A 12,075-nucleotide genomic window follows, 5' to 3' on the forward strand; every position below is an offset into this window, starting at 1 on the left:
AGCTTCTTGGAAACTCTGAAATCACTGGTTGAGAGAATGTGGTTGTTTTTAGTTGGTTTTAGGTGGTACTGTGGGTTAAACCACAGAGCCTAGGACTTGCCGATCAGAAGGTCGGCGGTTTGAATCCCCGCGACGGGGTGAGCTCCCGTTGCTTGGTCCCTGCTCCTGCCAACCTAGCAGTTTGAAAGCACGTCAAAGTGCAAGTAGATAAATAGGTACCGGTCTGGCGGGAAGGTAAACGGCGTCTCCGTGCGCTGCTCTGGTTCACCAGAAGCAGCTTAGTCATGCTGCCCAGAAGCTGTATGCTGGCTCCCTCGGCCAATAAAGCGAGATGAGCGCCGCAACCCCAGAGTCATCCACGACTGGACCTAATGGTCAGGGGTCCCTTTACCTTTACTAAAATGTTTTCGATGGTGTTATTATTAATGTGTGTGGTTCCTTGGGCTCCTCTGGGAGGGCAGGTAAGATGATGATGATGACGATGACGATAATGATAATAATGATAATAATAAATGACGACGATGATGATAATGACAATTATAATGATAATAATGACAACAACAACAATAGTAGTGTGCCTTAAAAGGTTGGCAAAGTATCGTAAGGGCTTTCTAAAAAAAATTTTTGCAACAGAACTGGAAAAGTGGTGAGTAACATAAGTTGGGATGATCAGAACCTGAAATGGATAGGATGCTCCACCTTTAGATCCATTGGCTGTTTAGCAGTGCTATAGAAGTAATTCCTTGCCCCCACCTGCTATTCGCTGTTCTCAAGTCTGACATTTTGCACTAGGGAATTACTACAGACTTTTCTTCATGGCGCTATGTCCATCCTCCCAACCCCTGTGACAAAAACTGAGGGTTAGAGGAACAAATAAACCATCTGCCAATGGATCTTCCCTTCTCTCTGTCTTTATTTCTGTCTCTGTATCTGCCTCTCTCTCTCTCTCAAATACAGTACTAGCTTGCCTTAACTAGGCTGTTGCAAGGGTCACTAAAGCATTGTCTAAAACATATGTTCTCTTACCCTATCCTATAGAAAGCATTATACAAAAACAGTGATTTGCACAGCTCACTAAGGACAATAATAGCACAATATAATTCGCACCAGTAACAATTAATTACACATTTATTTTAAAAATTAAATTTAAATTTAAATTTTAAATTTTAAGTGTTCGGTTTAATTAATTCAACAAAACTGATGAACTTCATCCAGTAATGCCAGCTTTTCAATGTGTGCAATGTTTTTCATTTGCACCTCCAGCACACTCTCTTGCCTTTTAGTACCCCATATGTAATCCCACAGGGATGCTGGTGGCACTGTGGGTTAAACCACAGAGCCTAGGACTTGACGATCAGAAGGTCGGCGGTTCGAATCCCCGCCATGGGGTGAGCTCCTGTTGCTCGGTCCCTGCTCCTGCCCACCTAGCAATTCGAAAGCACGTCAAAGTGCAAGTAGAGAAATAGGTACTGCTTCGGTGGGAAGGTAAACGGCGTTTCCGTGTGCTGCTCTGGTTCGCCAGAAGTGACTTAGTCATGCTGGCTCCCTCGGCCAATAAAGCGAGATGAGCGCTGCAACCCCAGAGTCGGTCACAACTGGACCTAATGGTCAGGGGTCCCTTTACCTTTACCTACGTAATCCCACAGCCCCACAAGCAAAACGGTACTGTCCACTTAGGGGAACAACTGGTCTGAATGCTAAGAGTTGTTACTATGAACCAAATGCTCTTGTTGTGACAATTATTTTATTTTATTTTGTATTTAATTTCTATCCCATCTTTCCTCCAAGAAGCTTAAGGTGGCTTACATAGTTCTCTTACCCATTTTATCCTCACAACACCCATGTGAGGTAGGTTAGGCTGAGAATGAGTGATTGACCCAAGGGGGGGATTTGAACCCTGGTCTCTCAGGTCCTAGTTTAGCACTGTAACCACCATACCACACTGGCTCTCATTGGGTGGGATTGTGTGAATAAAGGGTGTGCAGACCAGAAGGGCCCCTTGTAGGGAAGGCCCAAGTGTGTCTTTACATGGTGGGAAATACTCATTGCCCCTCTCTTCCCCCATCAGAACATTACCTATGAAGGCCACTAGCTGAGGGCAGTCTCAGCATTAACCCTGAAAAGGGCAACAAATGGACACACTACCACCCACTGCAATATTTTATCAGTTAATGTTGGGGGAGGGAGCCTGTGGCCCACCTGAGTCCCACCTTTCCCAGATTAAGGCCGGCTCAGCACTGAAGCCGATATTTTAAAACATACTTAAGAACATACCAGCATCCTGCCTCACAGTGCCCAGCCAGGGAGAAACCAGCAAGCAGGAACACTCTCTCCCTGTGCGGTTTCCAGCAACTGGTTTCAAGAAGCATCGGTGCCTCTGCTTGTATTGACATTGTGGCTAGTCATCACTGATAACCTTCTCCATGAATTTGTCCAATCCTCTCTTAAAGTTCGTGGCCATTACTACCTCCTGAAAGAGCAAGTGCCTTAGTTTAACTACATGCTGCAATGCTGGGTAGCCATAGCTCTGATGTAGCAGCTGTAACTGTTGTCTACTCAACACACACACACACTCTATCCCCTCACACCCTGTCTTGGGTAGAGGCATCTATTCTATTCTGTAAAATTCAGCTTTGCACCCAAAAAATGCACCTTTCTTCCTTTGGCGAGCATGGCTCCACATTGCAGCAACCGTGTATCACCCGCAGGTGGCGCTGCTTAATAAACAAACTCACTTCGCCAAGAGGTTTGTCTCTGATCACCACTGTTCTGTTTATTAGTACATCATAGGCAAACGTTAGCAAGCTACATAACCAGAGCTTCCATCGGCAGGACTCAAAAGCTGTAAAAACAGCAGTGGTGTTAAGGAAATAATGATTGTCTTAGATGCCTCCTGTACTTATTATGTTAGCCACACTTTGAAGGGCCTGGACCTCAATTTCTAATGGAAACTGGAGTTTACATGAATTCTCATAATGCAGACTTTAGACCAGATGCAGCGTTAGATGTCATCTTCAAAGTGGGAATCTAGAAAAATCTTCAGACAAGAAAAAAGAAACCCCCACACGTGAAGAGACAGAAAGTGGAGAATAAAAGGCAGCTGGACACGGGGGCAGGAAGTGGGGGGGGGAGAAGAAAAACCTTGCAGACTAAAAGAGGTGCAAGTTTATCATCTTTATTCATGCAAGATAAAATCCCCACACTTAGAAGCTGAGGAGGAAGAGGAAAGGAATGCTTCACCAAGAGATTATTTCAGGCGCAAGGATGATCCAGACTTGGGTCTGTGAGCTGCTCTTGCCTGAATGCAAAAACAGATCTTTCCTGACCAGATGGTCTCTTGGAATGGAAATGGCGGTGATGGATCGCTGGATCACAACTGCCCTCCATCCCCAAAGCAACTCTATTGCGGGCTCCTCAATAACCTGGTTTAAAATAAGGTTCAACTTTTTAAAAATTGCTCACAATTTCCCTTGTAAGGAAGAGATGCAATGGCATTAGTTTCACACATTCTTTTCTTCTTCCTTTTGAAGCATCTCACATCCATCTTTAGATATATGCCTCTTCAAGTTTTCTCTATTGTTCTCTGTTTTTTGCTTCTTGCATCAACATAGTTTTAGATTGTTTATCCATCACATAGGTGGTTGTCTCCTTGGTCTTTTGAAATAGTATGGTCTCAATTTGACACAACTTTATTCAATTGGCCTAAAGGAAGAAGGGCCCATTCCAACCTGCAGTTTGGCCAGTTAAAGCTTTTTCATAATACAGTAGGATAAAAGAAGCTAATCTAAATAAAAACAAACAGAGAAAAGAAAACACCAAAGGAAAACTTAAAAAGAGGAAAAAAGAGAAGAACAAAAATAAAAAGGACTTCTGATTTTCCATCAGTTACATAAAAATAAATTATTCAAAAAATTCACTCTAGAATGACACCCAACTGATCTACTTTCTGTTAGACAATATTTTCCCAATCTTCCAATCCAAATAGATTAATTCATTTTGGTTTTTTCCGCAAAAAGTTCAAAAGGGGTTCTCTAATTATTAATAATAATAAATGTCAGCAATAATTTTTCTCTAATCAAATATATCAACTTTATCTCCAGTAACTTCAACATATTAAACAATAATAAGTCTTTTCTGTCTTAGTCCACACAAGATTCTTTCTGCTGTGATTATACAGTATATTAACTATTCCATCGTTCTTTACTTATTATGCATTTCTTAATTCGCACCTAGTTCCATATCTTCCGTTCCCATTTCCTGTTGTATTTGCTGTGGTGTTCCGTCTTGATTTTTTTTAAATTCCTTTTCCATTTATGCTTCTTCCATTCTTTTCCCAAGGAAAACACTTAAGGTTTGATAGCTCTTTCCTCTGAATTCACTCCAAGTTGTAAACAGAGTCCTTTCTCTCTCTCAACTCTATCTCAGCCAGCTCAGGATGTCTTTTCATCTCTCCATCCAAGGCTTCATTCCACTCCTCCAACATCTCAGCTCAACCATTTGGCTGTTTCAAATACCTGTATGGAGGACTTCTCCATTTCACCATCTATTGCATCCATTTCACCCTCCTATTCTGACAATCCTTCATCCATATTTTTCTCTGAAGTCCCTGTGTCTTCTTTAATGCCACTTTCCATTTCATCCTTCTCTGGTCTGCTTTCATTCACCATTTCATCAATCTCAGCTCTAATCACTCTTATTTACTCATCAAACAATTGCTGAAGGACACCAACAGCCAATGGAATGTCCAACAATTTATCTGCCATACTGAATGTTCTTGATATTAACAATTCAGTCTCCACTTTAAGATCTTCACAGTCTCCTGTCTTCAATCCCCTGTCATGACCTTAAGATCTAAGATCTGCTATCAAACCACATTTCTACAAAGGAAAAAAGAAGTAGCAACATTAGTTTTGATTTCAAGGCAACACTTTCACTGAGAAAACAGATTTAAAGAAAATAAAAATTATTAGCATTCAAAACTCCCTTGATCGTTTAAAACTTACTTGGTTCAAACGGAGCATGCTTTTTGTTCTGGCTTCAGCCCTTTAATGATAAACTTTTCTTAAAGCCAGAAAGTAGCTCATACAACAGTTGTAAATTTCAACTGGCAGACAGAGAAACCTCTCTCAGGCAGGATCTAGACACACCAAAAAGGTGATTCAGTTAAACCTGTTGTAAACTTCATGCAGGGAAATCTTGTTGGCAAAAGATGGGACTTCATAGCGCCATGTGGTGTCACAGTGTTATAACACATATAAAGCACTTTATCTTTATGAATGTAGCTGAGTCCTCAGTGGTAAATTATAAACTTCTCAAAGATAATTAGAGAAATGGAGGCTTTTGCCTTCAGGGCTACTACATGGCTTTTGGGTACAATGTTTATTCCTGCGCTTTAAGTCACTCACCCGCGTCTGGGTTCCCAGGAGCTGACAGCTTCTCGGTATCTCAGTTTAGAAAATGGCTTTTTCAGAGTGTCAGAGGTTATTTCCCTGTTCACACTTTTCTGCAGAGTGAATTTGATAGCCAAGATTTATGTCATGGGTATCATTAATCACCGTGTAATTATTTCTGTTGGCAACCTGCCAGGTGTGCCAACGTGAACAAAATATTGTTGGGGCCCAGGCAAGCCCCTTCCCACATAATTGATCACATGACACAGTCCATACACCATATGAATGGGCATGCCCCACCGGCCCCTAGGAGTTGTCTCCTTTGCAGCCTGCTGACAGAAGATGTTCAGTCCACCATGTTCCTCCCCTGGAAGTCAAGGCCTAATAACTTCAGTAAATTTTCCATCTCTCTCTCTCTCTCTCTCTCTCACACACACACACACACACTTCCGTGGCGAACTCATGCACATTCTGGAAAGCCAAGAGGGCCCCTATTCATCTATCTGTGGACAGATGTGCCATGCAACTCAACTATTTTTCAGCCCTAGCTCCCAAACTGACTATAACTGCCCTGTTCCTACCACCACAGCTGTGTGGCTTAAATTGTGGTGCCCACATGGACCTCAACTCCCGTTGGCTCCAACCAGCATGGCTAATGGTCAGGGACTATATGGGAGTAGTAGTCTATGTCATGTTGACCTCCCCTGACTTAGATTTTCCTCTTAACCACAAGAATGGAGATTGGCCCAACTGTCCAACGATAGGCAGCTAAGCTAATTGATGTGTTGCAATGGCTAGGCACCAACCAGGAGGCTTTATAGCTGCCCCTGGTGCCTCATTCTTTCCTGGTGCATCACAACGGCTGTACTCAAGAGTAGGTTTCATTCTGGCTTCCTCTGAAGCAGGACTAGAAGGATGGCCTCATGCTACCATTAAATTGGCGCTGTGCCACCATTTTTGCTCCTGGCAGTGACGCTACAGTTTCTACAGCTGGAAGGGGACACACCAGTTAGCACATTGGATTCCCTGGATTTGTCACATCCCTGAGTGGGGCACCTTCCTGGATAGTAAGTTCAGAGGGGTTTTCAGTTTCCACTGTCTCCTCTTTGAGCCCCTTATGTGCTAAGAACCAGCAATGGGATCTTCCTTCTCTGAGGAGGCCTTGTCTGATTCTGGCTCTGCTGCAAGAAGCTGTTGGGGCGTGACACTGCATACCCTCCTGAGCCAGTATTCCCAGGTCGTTGGCTTCCATGGAATGTTCCAGCCCAAAGACTCATAACAAGAACAGAGTTTGGCCCTTTGATATCCACTGGTGTGTCAGGGCCCATAAATGAGCCCTGGATTGCACAAGCAACATCACCACTGGCATATATATATATATATATATGTTAATTTATTTATTTTTAAGAGGAGGGCAATGGAGGAAGAGAGAAGAGAGAGAAAGATAGACAGAAAGAGTAACTCAGTCTCCTGTTGCACATTAGGGTTATAAAATTAGCAAGACCAGTGGTCTGCCTCAAGGCTTCTGCAAGTATGAGGCTGGCCTCCCTAAGAAGACCCTATAAGCCTTTTCTCTGAAGATCCCCATTGTGTTGAAATGGATTGAATGGTTGAAATGGAGACCTGAGCTTAGGAAGCTCACTGGGAACATTGGAAGCTGCCTTACACTGAGTCAAGCCATGGATCCATATGCTCAATATTGTCTATCCTGACTGGCAGTAGCTGTCCTGGGTTTCAGACAGGGGTCTCTCTCCCAGTCCTAATCAGATATACTTGGACTGATCCAAGAGGGCTGGGCTTATGCTTCCTCTAGCAGAGAGCCTTAGAATGAGCATACTCCTGAATGGACACCAGAGTTTGGGTCATGAGAGCCAATGGGAAATTGCACACTCACCAGTTTGTGGACCACTAGCCAGTAATAGCTTCTGCCAAATGTGATATTCAGGCTGTTAATAAGTTTTGCTTAGTGAGCGTTTGTGTCATTATTCCAAAAGCTGAATCTCATGTGGTGCAGCAATGGAGAGGTATCCAATTGTCTGCTCCCATGCTGTGCCTACTTTAGATTAGGCCAAGTGTTTACAGGGTGCTGGGCAAAGTCTGAGGGTGCTAGACTTGGAAGACAGCAGCAGTTATCTAAAAACCTATGAATAGCTTTCTGGATCAGGCCAATGGCCCATCTAGTCCAGCATCCTGTTCTCACAGTGACCAACCAAATGCCCCAAGGGGAAGCCTCCAAGCAGGACCCAAGTGCAAAAGCACTCTCCCTTCCTGAGGTTTCCAGCAACTGGTATCTAGGAACTTGCAACATAGCCATCATGCTTACCTGGTAGCAGAAAGATTTCTATGCAACAGGTCAGAACCAGGTTATTCAGGACCTAGGATAGCTCCCAGGGGTAACAGGTGTTGCTTCAGCAAAGGTCAGAACCCAGGTCTTGTCTAGTTTTGTCGCTCTTGGCTGGCCACATACTGTAACCAATAGACTATCCCTTCCTGAAACCATTTGTTAACAAAAAGAAATAACTCCTGCGAACTTCATGGTCAGCAGGAAAACTGGGGATTTCCCTGGAGGACTCAAATAATATTAAACCAATTTGACCTTTGTGGAATAATAAGGTATTCTGCTCTCACACTTTGCTGAATTTAGGGATGACAGGCCGATCCAGGGAAAGTAGCCGTTGGCGGTAGCTGGTATTCAGGGCAAGATGTTAACTGTCAAACCCTGAGATCAACCCTCAGGCATCTGAATTAATGTTGGAAGGCTTTAGACCTAATGGGGGAAGGAGGGAGAAAATATCTAAGAGGAGGGAAAAGGGTAAGTGGACAGCACTATCAAAGAAGCTTCTAACTTTCACCTGGTTAGAATGGAGAGCTCCCTGGACCTCCACCCCAAGAACGTAGTTATGTGTCTCTTGGATATTAAGGATTTATAGGTTTAGAGTGTAGGTCAATATATGTCAGAAACCTTTTCCTTTTTTTTTCTAAAGGAGGCAAAGATATTGGGTTAGGAAAGCTTCACATGTGAATGCATGTGAATTTTAGAACTTTTGCATCCCAAGAATATTGTTGTATGGTTCTTGGATTATCAAGGATTTATGGGTTTAGAGTGTAGGTCAAGCAAAGTGCTTCTTTGCTTTCTCCTTCTTTTGCAGGAAAATATATTAGGGTAAAGCCAGTGGGGTGTAGTGGTTAAAGCAACAGACAGGGACCCAGAGGAGACTAGGGTTCAAATATGCCACTCAGCTATGAAACCCATTGGCTGACCTTGGGCCAGTTACTACCTCTCAGCCTAACCTACCTTACAGGGTTATTGTGGGGATTAATATCCCCCCCCCCAAAAAAAAATCCATTTTCAAGATGTAGTGATGACCACCAATGTGGATGACTTGTTAAGTGGATTATACAAATTAATGGAGGATTAAGCTACCAGTGGGTACTGGCTACAATGACTAGTATGTTCTCCCTCAATTGCTGGAGGCAGTATGCCTCTCAATGCCAGATGCTGGCAATCCCAAGCAGGGAGAGCACTGTTGTGCTCAGGTTCTGCCTTTCGACTTCCCATAATGGGCACCTGCTTGGCCACTGTGAGAAATGAATGCTGGACTATGTGGTCCTGTGGGACCTGATACAGCAGCCAGGCTCTTCTTTCTGATCTTACATAGTCTTGAACATCTAGAGGGCACCAGGACAACACAAGCTGCTCTGGGAGGTTGGTTTTTTCTGGCCAATTTTGTTGCCACTTTATATTTGTTCAGGTCACACAGCTGAGGTCCCTCCCATTTCTGCAGGGCATTCGCAATTTGGCAGGTAGCCCTATTTGTTTATCCAAGTATTTTATGCTGCTGCTTCTTTACAGCGGGTTCTGTTTTAACTTTCTTTTTTAGCGTCCTATTTCATCCTTATTATTAGCCACTTGGTGCTCTGTTTGAGGAAGAAAAAGAGAAAGGAATTGATTGATTGATTGATTGATTGATTGATTAATAGAAGGAGCATATAGAATAATAGATCGAGGAAGCTGGCTTATAGAGTAAAGAGAATTTGGCAAGAGCTTAAGTGGCATCCTTCAGAAATTATTGTTGTTACTACATTTATTTATATTCCACCTTTCCTTCAGGGAGCTCAAGGTATTGCATACATGCTTCTACTCCCTCCCTATTTTATCCGCACAACAACCCTGTTGGGTAGGTTAGAGGAAGTGACTTCATGGCTGAGTGGGGAATTTGAACCCTGGTCTTCTGGGTCCTAGTCCAATAACCCAGGGGTGGGGAATCTCCAGACTGCAGGCCTCATTAGGACTTGCAGAGGTCCCAGTTTGGCTGAGGCCATTTTTCCAAAACCCATGCCCACCTGCCTCACACGTGACATCATATGTGGCATCAGGTGAGGGGCAGGTGGAGACATGGCATCTAGTCGGAAGGTTTACAGTCACTGCCAATCAGCTGATTGGTGGGGAGAGCAAGCCTGCTGGGATTGGCTGCACTACAGGTGCTGGCTTCATGCTCTCTGGGAGCTGCAGCCAATCCCAATTGGCTTGCTTTCACCACAAGTGAGCCTCTGTGCATGGTAAGAATCAAGCATCTTGGGGATTCCCTCTGTGCATGGTAAGAATCAAGCATCTTGGGGATTCTTCAGTTTGGCTCATCTCCTGTGCACACACTCCTTTAAGATCACCCCTGATGAATACTCTCTTTTTATTTTTTTAACCAAACATTGCCAGCCATTGGGCCCTTTCCACTAGAAATCTACCTTTGGACTTCTCCAAAGACCAAAAACCTCTGTCTGTAGAGATTCCCTTACACACACAACCCCTCCAGCTCCAAGACAGAGGCTGAAGACTCGCACACATTTAGGATGAAAGAGAACTGATGGTTTGAAATTCTCATGCATCATAATCCCCTTAAAGCAGGCGGATTGATGACTTCATCAGAAGGATTGTGAACTCAACTTTGCTAGCTAGTGGTACACTTGAGGCTGAGAGATCTAGGGCTAGCTTTTTAGTCTTACCCTAATGGCAATTACAGAGACTAGCCAATTTTCCCGACAACCTCAAGGAAGCCCCATGTGAGAAGATCTACCATACATTACTGCCTCCTCATTTGTTTTAATCACAGGGAAATAGAAGTGATGTAGATTTCATCTCTTCTTCATCCTGGCCTTTTGAAAACCTGCTAAGATGTTTTCTTTAATGCAGCTGTTCTAAGTAGTGCAGTTCTCCAAATTCTCAAAAGATTTGTTCCCCTCTGAAAGTGGATTCTAGGGTTTTATGTTTCTGTTTTATTTGGGGTACTATCTCATTTCTTTAGCAACCCTTATAACAGCCTTTTAAGGTAGGCTAGTATTTATTTATTTTGTGGACGGCAGGGCAAGGGGGAGAGTGGGTGGGAAGAAGAAATTTGATTTGGTTCACATTTAAAGTTGCACCTATGAATCTGCACTTTCCAAAACATGACTGTTCTTCAAAACATACACTTCTCTGAATTTTTACAATTCTCTAACCAAGTAATGTGCACAAAAATGAATATATTTGGGGAATGTGTGCATGAACAAATATGTATATTAGTGAAAATAACATAAGAAAATGAATTCTATTGACTGATGGGAAGCCTTCAAGCAGGACCTTAATGCTAAAAGGAGACCTTGTTTCCACAAGTAAGGAGACTATCACTAAAAAGCATCTAGTCACCTGCCATCTTATCACATGATCCTGAGTGCTGGTGAAGCATTGTGTCCAAGAGTGTGAGTTTTTCCCCCGGGTTTGACTCTCACCCCAGGAACTCCTGGGTTCAGATCTCATTCCAGTCACCAACGCAAGCCTAGTCTTCTGGGTTCAGTTCCTTGTCCCCTTGTACAGTGTGGGGATAAAAAATAAATGCTAGCCTGGCAGTTTGCTCCACTGATGATGATGATGATTCCAAAATAGCAAGCTATTTCTAGGCTCTGATCAGGGACAGATTAAGATGTGTTGAGGACTGACCCAGCCCTCACCTGGCACTAGTGTGGTTTGACACATTATGGACACCTGGCCTGATGAAAATTTGGTACAGGTATTTCTGCACAGGTTTATAAACACAGTATGACAAAAATATAACCACTAAGAATATTTTTGTAATATCAGAACGCTAATGGCTGCTTTAGGGTCTGTTTTCCCATTTCCTTTATTTTTTAACCAGCTACAGTGGTACCTTGGGTTACATACACTTCAGGTTACATACGCTTCAGGTTACAGACTCCGCTAACCCAGAAATAGTGCTTCAGGTTAAGAACTTTGCTTCAAGATGAGAACAGAAATCGTGTGGCAGCAGTGCGGCAGCAGCAGGAGGCCCCATTAGCTAAAGTGGTGCTTCAGGTTAAGAACAGTTTCAGCTTAAGTACGGACCTCTGGAATGAATTGGGTACTTAACCCGAGGTACCACTGTATATAAAACTTGATATTTAGCCATTTATGTGTGTTTATAGGCTTCTCACAATTCAAGCCCCTAAACTGTAGCTCACTTAGCTTGTGTATAAATTCATTACTTCCTCTGATATCTAGCCAGGTAAGGCTCAAGCAAATTCTAGTAACTCCAAAGCAAGGGCTTTAGTTAGAACATTGGTCTCTTCTTTGCTTTCATCGGTCCAGGGAAGGATCCCACCTAATTCACCTTCTCTTTTATCAACATAAGGTGCTTAGCTAGGACCCTTAATTAAC

General features: G+C 43.2%; 1 protein-coding gene across 4 annotated transcripts in view; it reads left to right on the forward strand.

Moving 5' to 3' along the window:
* The window catches only part of AK8 (adenylate kinase 8), a 95,300-nt gene that overhangs the window by 55,415 nt on the left and 27,810 nt on the right, over positions 1 to 12,075 (forward strand). The window lies entirely within an intron of this gene.

This window comes from Podarcis melisellensis, assembly GCF_964234715.1.
Source record: "Podarcis melisellensis genome assembly, chromosome: Z".
Classification (NCBI taxonomy): domain Eukaryota; kingdom Metazoa; phylum Chordata; class Lepidosauria; order Squamata; family Lacertidae; genus Podarcis; species Podarcis melisellensis.